Source organism: Euprymna scolopes, unplaced genomic scaffold (assembly GCF_053919585.1).
Source record: "Euprymna scolopes isolate OS-2025 unplaced genomic scaffold, ASM5391958v1 sca3, whole genome shotgun sequence".
NCBI lineage: Eukaryota > Metazoa > Mollusca > Cephalopoda > Sepiida > Sepiolidae > Euprymna > Euprymna scolopes.
In genome coordinates, this window is record NW_027633324.1 from 314444 (window position 1) to 332500 (window position 18057).

Here is an 18057-nt window from a genome sequence, read left to right on the forward strand (position 1 = left end):
AGTAATTGTGGCCTGGTAGACCAACACAAAACCTACTTGTGCGTACAGCAATGGCCACCACTTATAACATAAAATATCGTATTTAAATTTTTCGTAAATAAGTAGCTTTCCAGATACTGAGCAATGTAATACTTTATGTTATAAGTGGTGGCTATTGTTGTACGCGCAAGCGCGCATACGTTTGCGTGCGCGTGCCGCAAACATCTGATCGCAAAAATATGCGGCAAAATTATGAACAAATATGGCCGCCGCGTTACATTACTATATGAAACGTGCTGAAAAGTACATTTTCAGTATCGTGAAAACTAGTTGCCGGCTCCAATTCTAAATGCGATATTCGTTTTCAGCATACCTGAAAACCGCTTGGCCACAATAAACATTTATTTAAAGCTTCTTTTAAATGGTACAAAAGTTATGATGATAATATTAAATTAGATTACAACAATTACTTGGCCTTCGGGCCGGGATGAAAGTGTAGTATCTGTTCCGGCAGATACTGCAAGCTATGACTAGCTATGACTAGCAAAGACCAGATGTGGGGGCAACCCCGTATGCCTGACCTTTAACCAGCTCCCATTTCCCACCTCTCGGGAGCTGGTCCCCTTTTTCCCTTCCCCCTCCCTTCACTCCTCACATTAATAATTGGCCTTGTGCCTAATTTGCTCGGTGGGGGAGCAAATAAATACCATCTGTTCTTCAGATGCTGCACTTCTATTTCTTGTTCTCTTTCAGTGGAGGAGAAATCCTTCACGACTGAGACAATTTTTATTTTTGTACCTTTTCTCCACGTTAAAAAACGACCCTGGTGTCTAACTCTGTCCCGTGGGGAGGCATAGTAAATAGGTACATCGGGTTATATAGGGGGGGGTAAATCTGTTTTGTGCGTTGGAGGTACTTAAAGAAAATGAAAGAAGTAGAGGAAGGAAAAAAGAAAGAAAGGAAGACGGAAAAAAGAAAGAAAGAATTCTTGGCCTTCATTTGTGGATTTGGTCCTCTTATCTTGCTCTGCACGTGACAGCCATTTTCTTTGCGGCAATCCTAGTTGCTTTCGGTAGTCTCTCTCTCTCTCTCTCTCTCTCTCTCTCTCTCTCTCTCTCTCTCTCTCTCTCTCTAAATCGAAGTACAAAAAAAAAAAAGAAAAATAGTGTCAAGACAATTAAATTACGATCAAAAGGTCATCCATTAAGATTTGGATATTTATTTGTGAAAATTGAAAACAACGAAAACAAACAAACAAAAAATCCTGATCACATTCCAGTGCCTTTTGACTGTTTATTTATTTAATTTATTTATTTATTTATTTGTTTGTTTGTTTTTTACGAAGACTTACGTCAAAACTTAAGACTAAAACAGTCAAACGTCCGTTCAGATTGCAATACTGATTAAAAATTATGGCGACAAAGTAAGTGTTCATTTATTTTTGTTTTCATTTTTTTTTTTTTTTTTGGTAAATTTTCAGATTAGGTCCACCTCCATAATTTTCTTTTAAATGACGACTTCTGTAGGTTTTGGACTATGCTGAATATTCAGCTCGAAAAACAGTGTTTACCGATGTATTGGAAAATTAAAAATGGCGCTCGACTTTCTTGAACACGGTAAGTTTGGGAAAATGAGTAAAAAATAAAAAATTATACAACATATTGTTAAAACCCAACCGAATATATGTTCGCCTATGTCACGGTAATATATATTGAGCTAGTTTCTATCAGTATTTTGTATATTTTTTATTTTTTAACTCATTTTCCCAAACTTACCGTGTTCAGGAGAGAGTCGGGCGCCATTTTAAATTTCCAATACATCGGTAAACACTATGTTTTTCGAGCTGAATAAACATGTTACATTAAATAAAAAACATTTAAAAACATATCCAGTTAGGTAAAAAGTAACTTATCTTGCCTTTGATAACATTTATTTGTTATACATTTGTTTTTTTTTTTGACAACTTTTTCGAATCTGTGTGTACAGTAATACAAACCCATTCATACTTCGCGCATGTTTTTTTTTTTTTATTATTTATTATATTTTCTTCACTAAATATTATTTTTGTTACATTTATTTTTTTCATACACGTTCAAATAATGCTCCTGGATATGACCTTAAACTATATCCAGTGGTGAGGCCCCATCTTGCGGACTTTGGGGAGTGTGGAGCCACCCTTTAATTGCCATTTCTCCCAGGTCCACTCTGACCCAGAGTGGTAGTACCTGTTAGGGTCCCAACTATGGCTTAAATAGAAAACGACTTGAAAACAACAAATATATTCTATTAAAAAAATTTCTTTCCAATCTTTGGATTCGGCATTAAATAACTTGAAAAAGGGTTGTTATGCCGTAAAACAACCAACCAACCAATCAAATATGATTTCGGCTTTTTTTTTTTTTTTGACTCAAATAGTACCTTCAAAAAAGTTTTGAAAATAAAATAAAAACAACACGAAATAAAAGTATGAATCAAATTTAATTCAAGAAAAAATAAAATAAAATACACGCTCGATTTAAAAAAAAAAAAAAAAAAAAAAAGTGTATGGGATATATAAGAAAAAGTGAAAGAAACCCTTAGGGAGCATCTATTAAATTAAAACCAGTTTACGCAGGGTCCACGTTCCCCGTGAAGTACCTTACTTTTAACTAGAAATTTCTACTCAATGATTTTTCGTGATTTTAATTTGGATATATTACTATTTTCAACATGACAATTAAGTACGTAATATTGTCTTTGCTCAGAACAAGATATTTTTTTTTAAATCGATTTGTCGATCTTAACAAACACCAAAATTTGTACGCGAAACGAGCACGCATATCTGTTAAGTATCATTAATTTATGTACACTTGAAGCTTCGAAAATTGTACATAAAACCAGAACCTAACTTTCAAACATGCCGGCAGTTGAGTTATAGAAGCACAAAATGGATACAATTTTCAAATATATTTTATGGGGTTTATGTTACTGTACACATAGATTCGAAAAAGTTGTCAAAAAACAAATATATAACAAATAAATGTTATCAAAGGCAAGATAAGTTACTTTTCTACCAAACTGGATATATTTTTCGTGTTTTTATTCAATGTAACATGTTAATTAGCTCGAAAGCATACTGTGTTTACCGATGTATTGGAAAATTCAAAAAATGGCACCGACTCTCTCTTTAACACGGTAAGTTTGGGAAAAGGTGCTATAAATATAAAACTAGACAAAATACTGTTAGAAACTCGCTCAATATATATTACTGTGACATAAGTTAACATATAATCGGTGTTTTTTTAATAGTATTTTGTCTAGTTTATTATTTATAACACCTTTTCCCAAACTTACCGTGTTAAAGAGAAAGTCGGGCGCCATTTTGAATTTTCCAATACATCGGTAAACACTATGTTTTTCGAGCTGAATAAACATGTTACATTGAATAAAAACACGAAAAATATATCCAGTTTGGAAGAAAAGTAACTTTTGATAACATTTATTTGTTATATATTTGTTTTTTGACAACTTCTTCGAATCTGTGTACAGTAATACAAACCCATTTTATATTTTTTGGTTGTTTGTTTTTTTTTTTTTTTCACCCACTTATAATAAAAATATATTTTTTAAAAAATTTTTAATACGTAAACATTTTTATCAATTAATTTTTTGGTATTTGTACAGTTTAATCAAGACATTAAAAAATGAAAATATCGAAAAAAAAAAAAAAGTTATATTTTACGTATCCGGAAAAAAAATTGGTCAGTTTTTACGACGTGACCCAGTGTATTATAAGTACCTCAACCTCCCCATGTTAAGAATGGCTTTCGGAATAAACACCCCGCAACCTCGAAAGCTGTTCGTAACATGAGGGGTTTATTCCGAAATCTGTTCTTAACATGGGGAGGTTAAGGTGTTTATAATACGCTGGGGCACGTCGTAAAAAATTTCACTTGATTTGATCGAGTAATTTTTTTTACAGCGAAAAAACAATTTATGATACCGAGCAAAACGTAGCCATGTTTCGATTTTTAGGAAGAAAAGCTATGGTTTAACATTAGGAGAGGGATCTCTGCGCGTTGGACCGAGTTATCTCCCCGTGGCGTGTTAAAAAAATCCAAACATGGCTCCTTTGAGCGCGCTGTCATAAAAACGTGTTTTTCCGCTGTAAAACAAAAAACAAAAACAAAAAAAAAACTATTCGATTAAATTAAGTGAATTTTTTTTTTTTTCAGAGAACTTATACATACAACGGATACAATATAACTTTTTTTTCTTTTTTTTTTCGATATTTTCATTTTTTAATATGTTGATTAAACTGCACAAGTACCAATTTTTTTAATCGTATATCTTTTCAAATAACTCTGCTTATTTAAGTTAATATCTTATATATTTTCTCAAACTGTTTAGGTATTTTAAAAATAAATTTATTTACAGAAACATGAAAAAAATAAAACCATGAACGTGTCACATTTTTTTACTGTTTTAGCAGTTTTTTAAAAACGTGAATGTGTCACATTTTTTACTGTTTTAGCAGTTTTTTAAAAACGTGAATGTGCAACAGAAAATAGTTATCAGTTTTAAACTGTGATTTTTTTTTTTTTCACATATGTAAAAAAAAAAAAAAAAAGTAAATTTTTACATTACGGCCACCTCCACAATTTTTTTTAAATGACGACTTTTTGAGGTTTTCGACTATGCTGAATACGAAAATCTTATTTAAATTTTGCAGAGACAAGTAGCTTTCGATACATAAAGACCTGTATTACGCACTGTAATTCACTGGCCGCCATGTTGGTACGCGCGTGCGATAAACAAATCTACTCATCTGAGCTCCAATCTATACCTCCTCACCAAACTTTCACATAAAACACTCGTCTACCTGAAACCACTATCAATAGTTTCCCCCACTCTTTATCTGTGCCTAAACCTGAATGTAGATTCCATGAAAAAAGCTTCTTTCTTAGGATTGCACGCCTGCGGAACTCCGTTTCGTTTGCCTGCTTTCCAACTGAATACCATATGGTTGTCTTCAAGTCCAACGTAAACAAATTCTTGATGAATTGTCCCTTTTTTAAATAATCCAATTTACCAAATTTCCATGACTAACAATTAATACGATATTGCCCCATTAACTACTGTACACTCTTTAACCTTTATCCTTGAGTGAACTCCGGGCCTTGATAAAAGGTGACTCCTATGTAAAAAAAAAAAAAAAAAAAAAAAGTTAATTCCTATCAAGTTCAGTACGATCACAAAATCGTCAATCATCAAGAAGACTACGTAGATCCAAATACAGGTGCGCACACCCAATAAATTGAGAGGACAAAGTTAGCAAGATTGAGATTTTTAAGAAAAAGCGAGGAATTCCACAGCATCTGCTCAAGTCACCCTTAAATGAAGTACAACCGTGGACGTCTTTTAGCTGGGGATGAAGTATCTACTCCAGTCTCACTTGGATGAACACTGCTGGTGTGTTTTGAAAGGAGATCAAAATCACTTTGTAGCAATCTTAAAGGACATTAAACAAGTTTTTGTTAATATTCTTTTTACTAAATTAATGATTCAATTTTACAATAAATAAATGGATAAATAAGTTTTTAATTTTTTTTTTTTTACTAAATTAGTGATTCAATTTTACAATAAATAAATGGATAAGTTTTTGTTAATTAATTTTTTACTAAATTAATGATTCAATTTTACAATATGATATGGATAAATAATAAGTTCTTGTTAATCAATATTTTTTTTTTTACAAAATTAGTGAAAATTAAATTTTGCAATAAATAAATGGATAAGTTTTTGTTAATTAATTTTTTTTTTTTTACTAAATTAATGATTCAATTTTACAATAAATAAATGGATAAATAAGTTTTTAATTTTTTTTTTTTACTAAATTAGTGATTCAATTTAACAATAAATAAATGGATAAGTTTTTGTTAATTAATTTTTTTTTTTTACTAAATTAATGATTCAATTTTGCAATAAATAAATGGATAAATAAGTTTTTAATTTTTTTTTTTTTTACTAAATTAGGGATTCAATTTTACAATAAATAAATGGATAAGTTTTTGTTAATTAATTTTTTTTTTTACTAAATTAATGATTCAATTTTGCAATAAATAAATGGATAAATAAGTTTTTAATTTTTTTTTTTTTTTTTTTTACTAAATTAGGGATTAAATTTTGAAATATTGATGACCAAAGTTAATTCAGATTGTTTAAGGTTTTTTGTTTGTTTTTTATATGGATTTTTTCATGTTTTATAGAATAAAATAATTTTTCTATCACGTTAGACCCGAAAAATGGGGTAGGAATCACACGATAGTAGTACCAGTTTTTTTTTTTTTTTAGTACAGTTTGAAAGGTTGAACTCCCCAAACTCTCTCTCTCTCTAATATATATATATATATATATATATATATATATATATACACACACCAACTTTTAGTCATTCAATGAATTTAAAAATTTATGACGTGAAATGTTTGAATCTTATTCTGAAGTATATATATATATATATATATATATATATATATATATATATATATATATATATATATATATATATATTAAACAAGTTTTTGTTAATATTTTTTTTTTACTAAATTAATGAAAATTCAATTTTGCAATATTGACGACCAAAGTTAATTTGGATTGTTTAAAGTTAGTTCTATGGATTTTTCAGCATGTTTTATAGAAAAGAATAAAATAATTTCAAGAATTGTTTGTTTTTTTTTCTATCCTCCTTTGGTAAGAATCACCTTAGACCCGAAAAATAGGGTAAGAATAACGCTATAGTAGAACTTTGGGCGAAAGAATCACACGATATCAGAACCAGAAAGTCTTTATCATGTACATACTCGTCACAGAACGAAAATGTCATATTCTAAAAATCACGTAAATTGATCAAGTAGTTTTTTTGTATAGTATACCGTAGCCATTACAAGGTTGGCTTTAAAATCTCGATAGTTCGAATTGAGTTGTCTCCCTTTATTTATTAAATATGGCAGATCATGGTACACCGTTCTCGCTTCCTCATAAAATTTGATTTTCTTAGATAAAAAAAAATATATATTTGATCAATTTACGTGATTTTTTGAACATGACATCTTCGTTCTCGGTCGTACATCAAAAAATTTTTTGTTTGTTTTTTAATTAGGTTGAATTCTGGACTTGCACAGTTTTTTAAAGTGCAAATGAAATACATTTATTTGTGGTTCTTCCAAAACCACACGTTTCATTATCTTTGCAAAAGTCTTTTTGCGCACACACGTTTTACAATGCTGTGGTATATAACATGTGCTTTTTAAAAGTCTCTCTCCCCGCCACTTAACGCTGTCTCAAAATATCTTGTATTAACTGTCACACTATTTAGTTCTTGAAATTAGTTGTATAGCATAACATTACGTAACCTGCTTTTGTTTATCTAATTTAATCCCTGCCTTTTTGCCTTCTTTCCCGTAAGCGACCATAAACACAAACATTGCAAATGGCTGCTAGCTTCGTAAGTACTTTCGCGTTGTCATTTTTTTATACTTTATATTTTTATCATTTACTAACTCTTCAAAAAAATTGCATACCAGATAACACAAATAACTTTTGGGTGCTTGTTCGGAATAATAACGAAAATCAAATAACTTGAATTTCAGCTAAAAGCAATGTTATCATCTTAAATGTCACGTCGAAATAAGTAACATATTCAAAAATTACGAAAAACGATAAAGTAGAGAATTAATTATCAATGAAAATTGCAAATTTGAATTGACTAATACACAGAATAGTCTTAATGACAGTAGAGTGGGGAGGCAACTTCAATAATGGCAGATCACTGGATCGTGAAAGTAAACGTTTTATGTAATAATGTAGTAATATGTTACAAATTTCGACATGACAATTAAGTAACTAAACAAACTCACTTAGCAACAAAATCACACCCCTTCACTGTTGAAGTCCCTAAATGCTAGAAAGTTTTCTACTCTAATAGTTTTTTTTTTTCGCTCGACCAGCTAAACTTTGGAATTCCCTTCCTGCTACCTGCTTCTTTGAGTGTACTGATATGCAGAAGTTTAAATTTAATGTAAACAAATATCTTGTTAATCTTTCCTAGACATGGCCCCAAGTAGTAGCCCTTTACGTTCAAGTGGCGATATGTCTTGGTAGGGCTGAACGTGAGTAAAAAAAAAAAAAAAAAAAAGTTATACGTTACGTTGGCGTTTTTTTTTTTGTTTTTTTTTATCTGCCTCCCCACGAGGGCAGAGTTAGAAATGAAGTCGGTTTTTAATGTGTGTGTGTGGGGGGGGGGGTATTTATTTGCTTCCTCACTGAGCAAATTAGGCACAGGGCTGTTTTTTAATGTGAAGAGGGGAGGAAGGGGGACCAGCTCCCCCGAGGGGAACCGAATTGTGACAATTGGTATGAAGGGTTTCCCCTACATTGACCAAAAGTTTTCAAGAGGTATGACATTATGAGGATGAAAATTCCAAAGAGAAATAACACTTTATGACCCTCGACCGAAATAGGTATGAAGTGTATTTAAATGTAATGTGAACCAACATCTTGTTCATCTTTCCTAGGCATGGTCACAAATAGTAACTTCTTACGTCCAAGATTGAATGTGATAGATGAAGACCTCACTCCAGACAATGCATGAAGCCACTTGAAATTTTTTTATGGAAATCACTCCAGACAAGGCATGAAGCCACTTGAAAATTTTTATGGAAATCACTCCAGACAAGGCATGAAGCCACTTGAAAATTTTTATGGAAATCACTCCAGACAATGCATGAAGCCACTTGAAAATTTTTATGGAAATCACTCCAGACAATGCATGAAGCCACTTGAAATTTTTTATGGAAATCACTCCAGACAAGGCATTAAGCCACTTGAAATTTTTTATGGAAATCACTCCAGACAAGGCATTAAGCCACTTGAAATTTTTTATGGAAATCACTCCAGACAAGGCATTAAGCCACTAGAAATGTCTTATGTGACGGTGAAAGTTTCCGTTGCGGGTCATTCATATTTTTCTGAATTTTCAATGGTGTATTTGTTCCCAAAAAAAATTTATTGTCGGTAGTGACGAAAAGAAACAAAACACAGTAATGTGGAATTTGATAATGAAGCAAGGGTTGTCTGGACATGAATTAAAAAAAAATATATGATTGCCACAGATGGGCTCGTATCTCTCTCTCTCTCTCTCTCTCTCTCTTGGGCACGGTTTTAATAAGAATTTTCACACTATTAACCAAGCTCCAACCTCTGTCCCATCACCACAGATGCATCCTGTACTTGTTTTACAAATACTTTAACGAAATGTACTTTGGTGAATTTGTAGCACTGGTGCCCTCTCAACGTAAAGACTCCCGATTAACTCGACCAGCAACAAAATCCCACGCCTTCATTGTAATTCCAGAAAAATTCCTACTTTAATAGTTTATTTTTTGAACTGCTAGACTTCAGAATTCCTTTCCTGTTTCCTGTTTCTCCAACTGCACTAATATGCACTACTGATGCAATTCTCTATGTGTATAAAAGCCAAGTACGTCCAAGAATGGAGTACTGCGGCCATATCTGGGTAGGAGCTGCTTAAAACAGCCTATCCTGCCTTGACAGAGTACAAAATAGGCTTCGTGGCTTAGTGGGGGATGCCCTTTTCTCTACCCAGCAACCTCTCTCCCACAGAAGAAACGTTGCAAGCCTGTCTTTGTTTTATCGTTATTTCCATGGCAGGTGCTCGTCTGAGCTCCAATCCCTCGTCCCCCCTCGCCAATCTTTCACGAGAAACACCCGTCTAGCTGAATCCACTGTCAATAATTTTCCCCACTCTTTATCTGTGCCTAAATCCAAACGTAGATTCCATGAGCAAAGCTTTCTTAGAACTGCACGCCAGTGGAACTCTCTGCCGCTTGCCTGTTTCCCACCTGACAACTTGGACTGACGTAATTGAACATTTAAAAAAAAATAAAAAAATGTTTAAATTCGACGTTATTTCACGCGGTTAATGGTAGCCGAATGGATTAGGTCTTCGCTAAACCGAGCCAGAGATGTCTCGTGATGCGGGGTTCAAATCGTTCGACTGGTATTAATCGTGACACCCTGCACTGAAGATTCCCGAAAGGATGAAACACTAGTCTCTGTAGGTATTTAATAATTATTATAGTAAAAAAAAAATAATTATATATATATATATATATATATATATATATATATATATATACACCCAGTCTTTATCTGTGCCTAAATCCAAACGTAGATTCCATGAGCAAAGCTTCTTTCTTAGAACTGCACGCCAGTGGAACTCTCGGCCGCATGCCTGTTTCCCACCTTACTACAACTTGGACGTCTTCAAGTCCAACATAAACAAACTCTTGACAAACCGCCCCCTTAAGTAAGACACTCTATCAAAACCCCCAATACTAATGATTACTACAATACTATCTCATTGATTACTGTACACGCAATAATCCTTATCCCTGAGTGGCCTTCAGGCCTTGATAAGTCGTGACCCCCCATGTAAAAAAAAAAAAAAAAAAGTTTAAATGTTGTGTGAACAGACGATCCATAATTCACAATATCCCCTTTATGTATAAACGTCGATTTGCTCTGTTAGGACTCAAAATGGAGTACTGCTGCCACATCTGGGCAGGACCTGCTAGAAGCAGCTCATCCTGTCTTGACAGAGTTCAAAATAGACCGTAGCTTCCAAATCATTCATTTTGCTGATGACACTACCATCTATGGAAGCACAACAAAGGCCATAAATGACTAAGTCATATACCATCCACTATGACTATGCAATCCCTACAGCCACGTACCTAGAAAACGGAGCTATAAAACCCGACATTGTAATATGGGACAAGAAGGAGAAGGAAGCAACCTTGGTGGAAGTTAGTGTCCCGAATGATGCTGGGTTAAACAGAGCTGAGAGGGAAAAGATTACCAAATACCAGGGTCTTATGTATGACATGAAAAGAAACTGGAACCTTAAGAAGATCTCTATCATTCCAGTAATTATAGGAGCAACCGGACTTATGAAAAAGAACTTTACAAACTATCTTACAAATATACCAGGTAAACCAAGTGCAAAGGAGATTCAAACAATTGCACTTAAAGGGACGGTTAGAATCTGTCAATAATTTCCCACACTTTTTATTTGTGCCTAAACCTAAACGTAGATTCCATGAACAAAGCTTCTTTCTTAGAACTGCACGCCTGTGGAACTCTCTGCCTTTTGCCTACTTTCCAGCTGACTACAATCTGATTGCCTTCAAGTCCAATGTAAACAAGTTCTTGATGGACCGTCCCCCTAATTAATCCAATTTACAAAATTCCCACGACTTATGTTTACTACGCTATAATTACATTGACTAATGTATACCCATTAACCCTTACCCTTGAGTGGCCTCTCTACCAATCCAAGTTATGACAACAGGACCATTGCCAGCGCCCTCAAAATGCATCGCTGGATTGCCATGAATAACAGACGTGACCAGGGTGATGGAAACAAAGTTTCCAGCCACGGTTATAGTCTTTGATGTGATTTCAAGTGAGGGCCTTTGTTGTGCTTCCATAGATGGTAGTGTCATCAGCAAAAATGTCTATGAATGATTTAGAAGATCATTAATGTAGATCAGGAAGAGAGTTGGGCCCAGGATGGACTCCTGAGGGACTCCAGCATTAATACTATGAGCTTCTGATTTCTGCCCATCAACAACTACTCTTAAGAACCTATAAGAGAGAAATGATTTAATGTATTGAGAGGGAGATGACTAATCACCTGAATTCTTAACTATGGGGCATACTGACAAGGTTTTCCAGGGTGTTGAGAAGATAGAAGCTTGGTTTTAGATGCATTATAAGTTCTCGTTCCTATCTTAACGGACTATTGTCCTCAGATTTCTTGATGTTTATTTACTTAATGGCCCGTGATTTGTCTAATGGTTGTGGGTAGGGTTGGTTATGGTCTTTGGTGTCGTTTCAAGTGAGGGCCACATCATACCACCTCAATCTCAAAATACAAATAAAAATACAATAACTGATTTAAACAAAAACAAATATAAGTACTTTTTTTTTTCAAAGTAATAAAGAAATCTGAAAATATGCAAAAAAAAAAAAAAGAAAATTCGGGTTTGTATTACTGTACACATAGATTCGAAAAAGTTGTCAAAAAACAAATATATAACAAATAAATGTTATCAAAGGCAAGATAAGTTACTTTTCTACCTAACTGGATAATTTTCTAGTGTTTTTATTTAATGTAACATTTTTATTCAGCTCGAAAAACATACAGTGTTTACCGATGTATCGGAAAATTCAAAATGGCGCTCAACTATCTCTCTTTGAGATGATAAGTTTGGGAAAAGGATTTGAAAATAAAAAAAAATATGCAAAATACTGTTTAAAACCCACCGAATATATGTCAGCCTATGTTACGGTAACATATATCGAGGAAGTTTCTAACAGTAGTTTGTCTAGTTTTTTATTTATAACTCTTTTTCCAAACCTTACCGTGTCTAAGAGAGAGTTGGATGCCATTTTAAATTTTCCAACACATCGGTAAACACTATGTTTTTTCGAGCTGAATAAACATGTTACATTAAATAAAAACATTAGAAACTTATGCAGTTAGGTAGAAAAGTAACTTATCTTTCCTTCGGTAACATTTATTTGTTATGTTTGTTTTTTGACAACTTTTCCGAATCTGTGTACAGTAATACAAACCCCTTTTGTGCCTGCCCTGTTCTTTAAACATATTTTATTAAGAAGGTAAAACAATTAGCTTTCCTAAACCCTTTATGTTGGGTGAAGTATTATATTTTGAATGTTGTTGTGCTCTGTCAATCTACTGACTTTCGTCATTACTATTAATATCTGTCAAAGAAGAAATTAAGGTCTGCTGTTTGACCTGCCATTTGTCCACCATTGGACTGAATCAACAGAGGACTCATGGAGGCTACCCGACTTGCATGAGTATCAGTTTATTAAATTGTTAGGTGAAAGTACAGAATAGTTACAAAACAACCTAACCTCCCTATGCTAAGAATGGTTTTCTAAATAATAACGTTATTATTTCAGCACGGTCCGTATTTTGCAGGAGTATCAATTTATTAAATTGTTAGGTGAAAGTACAGAATAGTTACAAAACAACCTAACCTCCCTATGTCAAGAATGGTTTTCTAAATAATAACGTTATTTCAGCACGGTCAGTATTTTGCATGAGTATCAATTTATTAAATTGTTAGGTGAGAGTACAGAATAGTTACAAAACAACCTCCGCTCCCTATGTTAAGAATGGTTTTCTTAATAACGTTATTATTTCAGCATAGTCAGTATTCTGCATGAGTACCAATTAAATTGTTAGGTGAAAGTTGTGTAGTTTAACGGGTCCTTCTGCAGTTTAATTAACCGTTTTTCCGTAAGTAACGTGCCGACATTTTCCGAGTAGAATACCGTTTAACATTTCACAGAAATTCTGTGTTTACATTTGGGAGCTGCGTCCACCCCCCCCCCCCAATGTAAACACAGAATTTCTGTGAAATGTTCAACCGTATTCTACTCGGTAAATGTCGCCGCGTTATTTATCTTTACCACATGTACGGCAAAAATATGCTGTGCTTGCGTCTACAACAATGGTCACAACTCATAACGTAAAGAATTACATTGCTCAATATCCAGAAAGCTACTTATTTGCGGAAATTTAAATGAAATATTTTTTTTTTTTTCAGCATACCGGAAAACTTATAAAAATCGTTATTTTAAAAGGAAAATGTTCAGCTGGAAATCAAATAATTTTTTTATAAATATGGACAAATATGGCCGCCGCGTTACATTACTATACAAAACATGCAGAAAAGTATCTTTTCAATATCACGAAAACTAGTTGCTGGCGCCGATTTTAAATGTGATATTTGTTTTCAGCATACCTGAAACCCATTGAAAACAAGTTTTTTAAGGTAGGTTTTGTGTTGGTCTATCAGGCAACAATTAGCATAGACTTTAAAGGTAAACGTGTTCAATGACACTTCTGCATTACCCGAATGGCGCCATTGTTAGGGAGGGGCGATAACTCCAATTTCGTTTTGTCAAAAATCACTGCAAGCAAATAGCAAAGAAGATTTTTCTTTTCCGAACACAAAAATATTTGAAAACCAATTTATTTAATTATTGCATAAAAATGTATAAATATATGAATTGTAAAAACATTTATTGAAAAGTCTGCGTAAGAAAATATCATTTTATTAAAACAAGTTTGGCGCTTCTACACTATTGGGACGAAATTTTGTAGTCGATAAATGGAGTTTTCAGATTTAAAAAAAACAACAAAAAACACTGGTTTCTACTGATTTTTGTCAATTCTTTTGTAAGGTAGGTTTTGGGTTGGTTTATCAGGCCACAATTATCGAATTTATTCCGAAATTGAATTTAATTTAATTTTCTTTTCCTGTTTTAGTTTGGTCCGTGGAAGTTTGTCCGTCATCAATAACAGCATTAATTATGTTCCGATGGGTTCTTGGACGCTAAATCGCGTTCAGGACGTTTACAACAAAGTCAAAGATACGTCACCGAATGTGGTGTCGAAGTCTCTCGACAGAGTCGAATCAGTGGTCCAGCAATTCATTGCAAATCCCGAAGAAACGACGTTCGGTAAGTGACAACCATTTCCGTTGCATATTATTTCGGCATTCCGGCATATTTCTCGAGATATTGCGTTCTTGTATTTCTTCTAATACCAAAAATCTTAATATTTTGTCCAAACATATAAGTAAGCAGTTTTGAAGAATAGCGGAAATATTGTATCAATTATGTGCTTCCATACCTCGATTGACAGACCTGCCGCCATCTTTGAAACTTAGGGTCTCGTTTTATGTACCATTACCGAAGTTTGACGTTCTGATCTACACGCAGGGGGCATAACTCCGAAAAAAAAATTTTTCGATTACTTATGTCATGTAATGGCTGCAATATTTTTTGTCTGTAATGATAGACTAGGTGTATCAGAATTTTTGTAGGAATTTTTGACACCCCTAACACGTTCTGATCTACACGCAGGGGACAATATAGATCTTATTCATGCTGACCCTTTGGGTTTTGGCGATCCAGAATAATAGGCGACTTGAAATCCGCCGGAGATGGTGTCAGATAAAAACTTTGCATTGATATAGAAATGGGTGTTTGTTAAGCAAAAATCATATTACGTACTTACTTGTCATGCCAAAAATAGTAATATATCCATAAATTACGAAAATTATCGAGTAGAAAGTTATTTATAGTTAAAAGTAATTTTTGTGGAAACTTGGGTAAAATTGCCTTTTCTTAGACGTTGTAAAGTAGGCAGTAGGAGTCTACACGCAGGGGACATAACTCCGAAAAAAATATTTTCGATTACTTATGTCATGTAATGGCTGCAATATTTTTTGTCTGTAATGATAGACTAGGTGTATCAGAATTTTTGTAGGAATTTTTGACACCCCTAACACGAAACTGCGAATAAAATATAAAAAAAACTCGTAATTTCTCTTTTAAAAGTGGGTTGTTTATTTTCTTTATGGATTATACTTCCAAAATAAACTATTAAAGTTGTATAAAAAGTAATAGAAATATTTTTTTTTATTTTTTAAAAAACAGTAATGAAATTAATTGAATGTTACGAGTTCAGTATTTTTCAATTTTTAAACTTTAAAAATCTATCAAAATTTTTCTATTGATTCTCTTTTTACGATATTTTCAGGGTCAATGTGAAATTTTATGCTCTTTCCAATAAACCGAATATAATATTTTAGACAAACGTTTTTTTTTTTAATTCACGCCCCCCCATTTTGAAATGTCTATTAAAAAGTAAATAATTAATTTACTCACCAAAGTTTTATATATAACAAATTGAAGATAAAAAATCAATAAATAATATATTCAAATTTAAAACAAAAAAGTGTTTTTTATAAATTTACCTGTAAAGTTAGAAGTTTAAAACCTTTTTTTTTTTAATAATCACGTTGTTGTTTTTTTTGTTTTTTTGGGTTTTTTTTTTTAAATGAAACCTTGGTCCTTGCTCCTTTAATTGAAAAAAATGAGGGTTTAAATTACATTTTTCGAGTAGTTATAAGCTTGGAAAGACAGGGGGTCGAATTATTCAATATTTTTCACAAAGTTTCTGACACACCTAGTTCTGATCCCCATCTGGCATCAATTGAAATGAATGGCTCTCGTCTTACGGAGTTTTGACAAGCTTCTGGGCTTGACCTTTACTCCTGATCTGAAATGGAACATGTACATTAAATCTGTTGCCAAGGCCGCTGGAAAAATGGTGGGATCCTTCTATTGATCCAGTAGATATCTCACTGCTGATACAATTCTCTATCTATATAAGAGCCAGGTATGTCCAAGGATGGAGTACTGTTGACACATTTGGGCAGGAGCTGCTAGAAAGGACTTATCCTGCCTTGATAGAGTTTAAAATAGACTTTGTAGCCTCTGGCAAATGCTCGACTGAGCTTCAGTCTATGGCCTCCTCTTGCCAAACTTTCATGTAAAACCCTTGTCTAGCTGAAAACACTATCAATAATCCCGCCACTCTGTGCCTAAACCTAAATGTAGATGCACTGAACAAAGATTCTTTCTTAGAACTGCACGCCTGTGGAACTGTCTTCCGTTCTCCTGCTTTCCAGCTGACTACAATCTGATTGCCTTCAAGTCCAATGTAAACAAGTTCTTGATGAGCCATTCCACTTAAGTTAACAAATTTACCTTATTTCTATTACTAACAATTACTATATTATTCAATTGACTACTGTACACTCTTAGATCTTATCCTCGAGTGGTCTCTGGTCTTGATGTGGTTATGCCTATGTAAAAAAAAAATGTAGGGATTTGGGCAGGAAGATGTCGGTTCACGTTACACTTGAACTTCTGCATGTCAGTACAATTGGGGTAGCAGGTACCTGGAATGGATTTCCAAAGTCTAGCGGTTCTGGGGAAGAAACTACTGGAGTAGAAAGATCTTTTGCATCTAGGGATCTCTACTGTGTGGGGTGGGATTTAGCTGCCTGTCGAGGGTGTTTACGTTGTGGGGGCACAAGTGCTTGCAGTTCATCATTCACCGTTAAAATACTTGTAGAAAAGGCAGAGATGCTACATTTCATCGATGGGACAGAGGCTGAAGCTTGGATCACAGTTCAGGACCTATCAGATTGGCGACTCTCTTTTGAACCTTGTCAAGGAGCGAGAGACTAGTAGCAGATGACCAGCCCAAATATGACAACAATACTCCATACATGGGCGAATGGTGGCCTTATAGAGGTACAGGATACTTTCGGGTGTTAGTAGTTTTCTAGCATGGTAGAGAGAGCCTAACTTCTTTGCAGCAGTCCTGGCAGTGCTTTCAATGTAATTGCTCCAGCTCATGTTTCCCGTGAACGTCAGGCCAAGGAGCTTGAAAGATGTCCTTTCAGATGTGCTTCCATGCCTCAATTGACAGACCTGCCGCCATCTTTGAAACTTAGGGTCTCGTTTTACACACCATTACCGAAGTTTGACATATGATACTTTTCTGTAAAAAAAAAAAAAAAAAACTTTTAATATTTCACATAAAAAAGAAAGTCACAAGAAATAAATATTACATGTAATGATTTTTTTAACTAATTTATTTGATCTAACAATGTTTTATAAAATCTAATATATAAAAACCTATATGTCTGTCTGTCTGCCTGTCTGTCTCCATATTTTCAAACTCTATCTCCTCCGAACCTAAAATTTGCAGAGCAGCGCTAGAGGCCCCAAATGATTGGAATTTTATGGGTCTTTAGCTGGTTAAAATAGTTTTTAAGGGGTCAAAAATGGGTAAAAATTGTACATTATCTTAGTTTATTTTTTATTTTTAATCGGTTCATATGCGTTTCACGTTGGTACAGTGGTAACGTCACCAGCTTTGAATGCTACAGTTTCGGTTTCAGTTTCGATTCTAGCTGATGACAAATACTTATTTTTTAATTTTGAAAGATGTGCTTCCATACCTCAATTGACAGACCTGTCGTCATCTTTGAAACTTAGGGTCTCGTTTTACACACCATTACCGAAGTTTGACATATGATACTTTTCTGTAAA

General features: G+C 33.7%; 1 long non-coding RNA gene across 1 annotated transcript; it reads left to right on the plus strand.

Annotated features, from left to right (window-relative positions):
- Positions 1 to 1144: 1144 nt before the first annotated feature.
- Positions 1145 to 14888, plus strand: LOC145274259 (uncharacterized). Its single transcript, XR_013866624.1, has 2 exons — positions 1145 to 1402; positions 14411 to 14888. It is a non-coding gene; the product is annotated as an uncharacterized LOC145274259 (long non-coding RNA).
- Positions 14889 to 18057: the final 3169 nt, after the last annotated feature.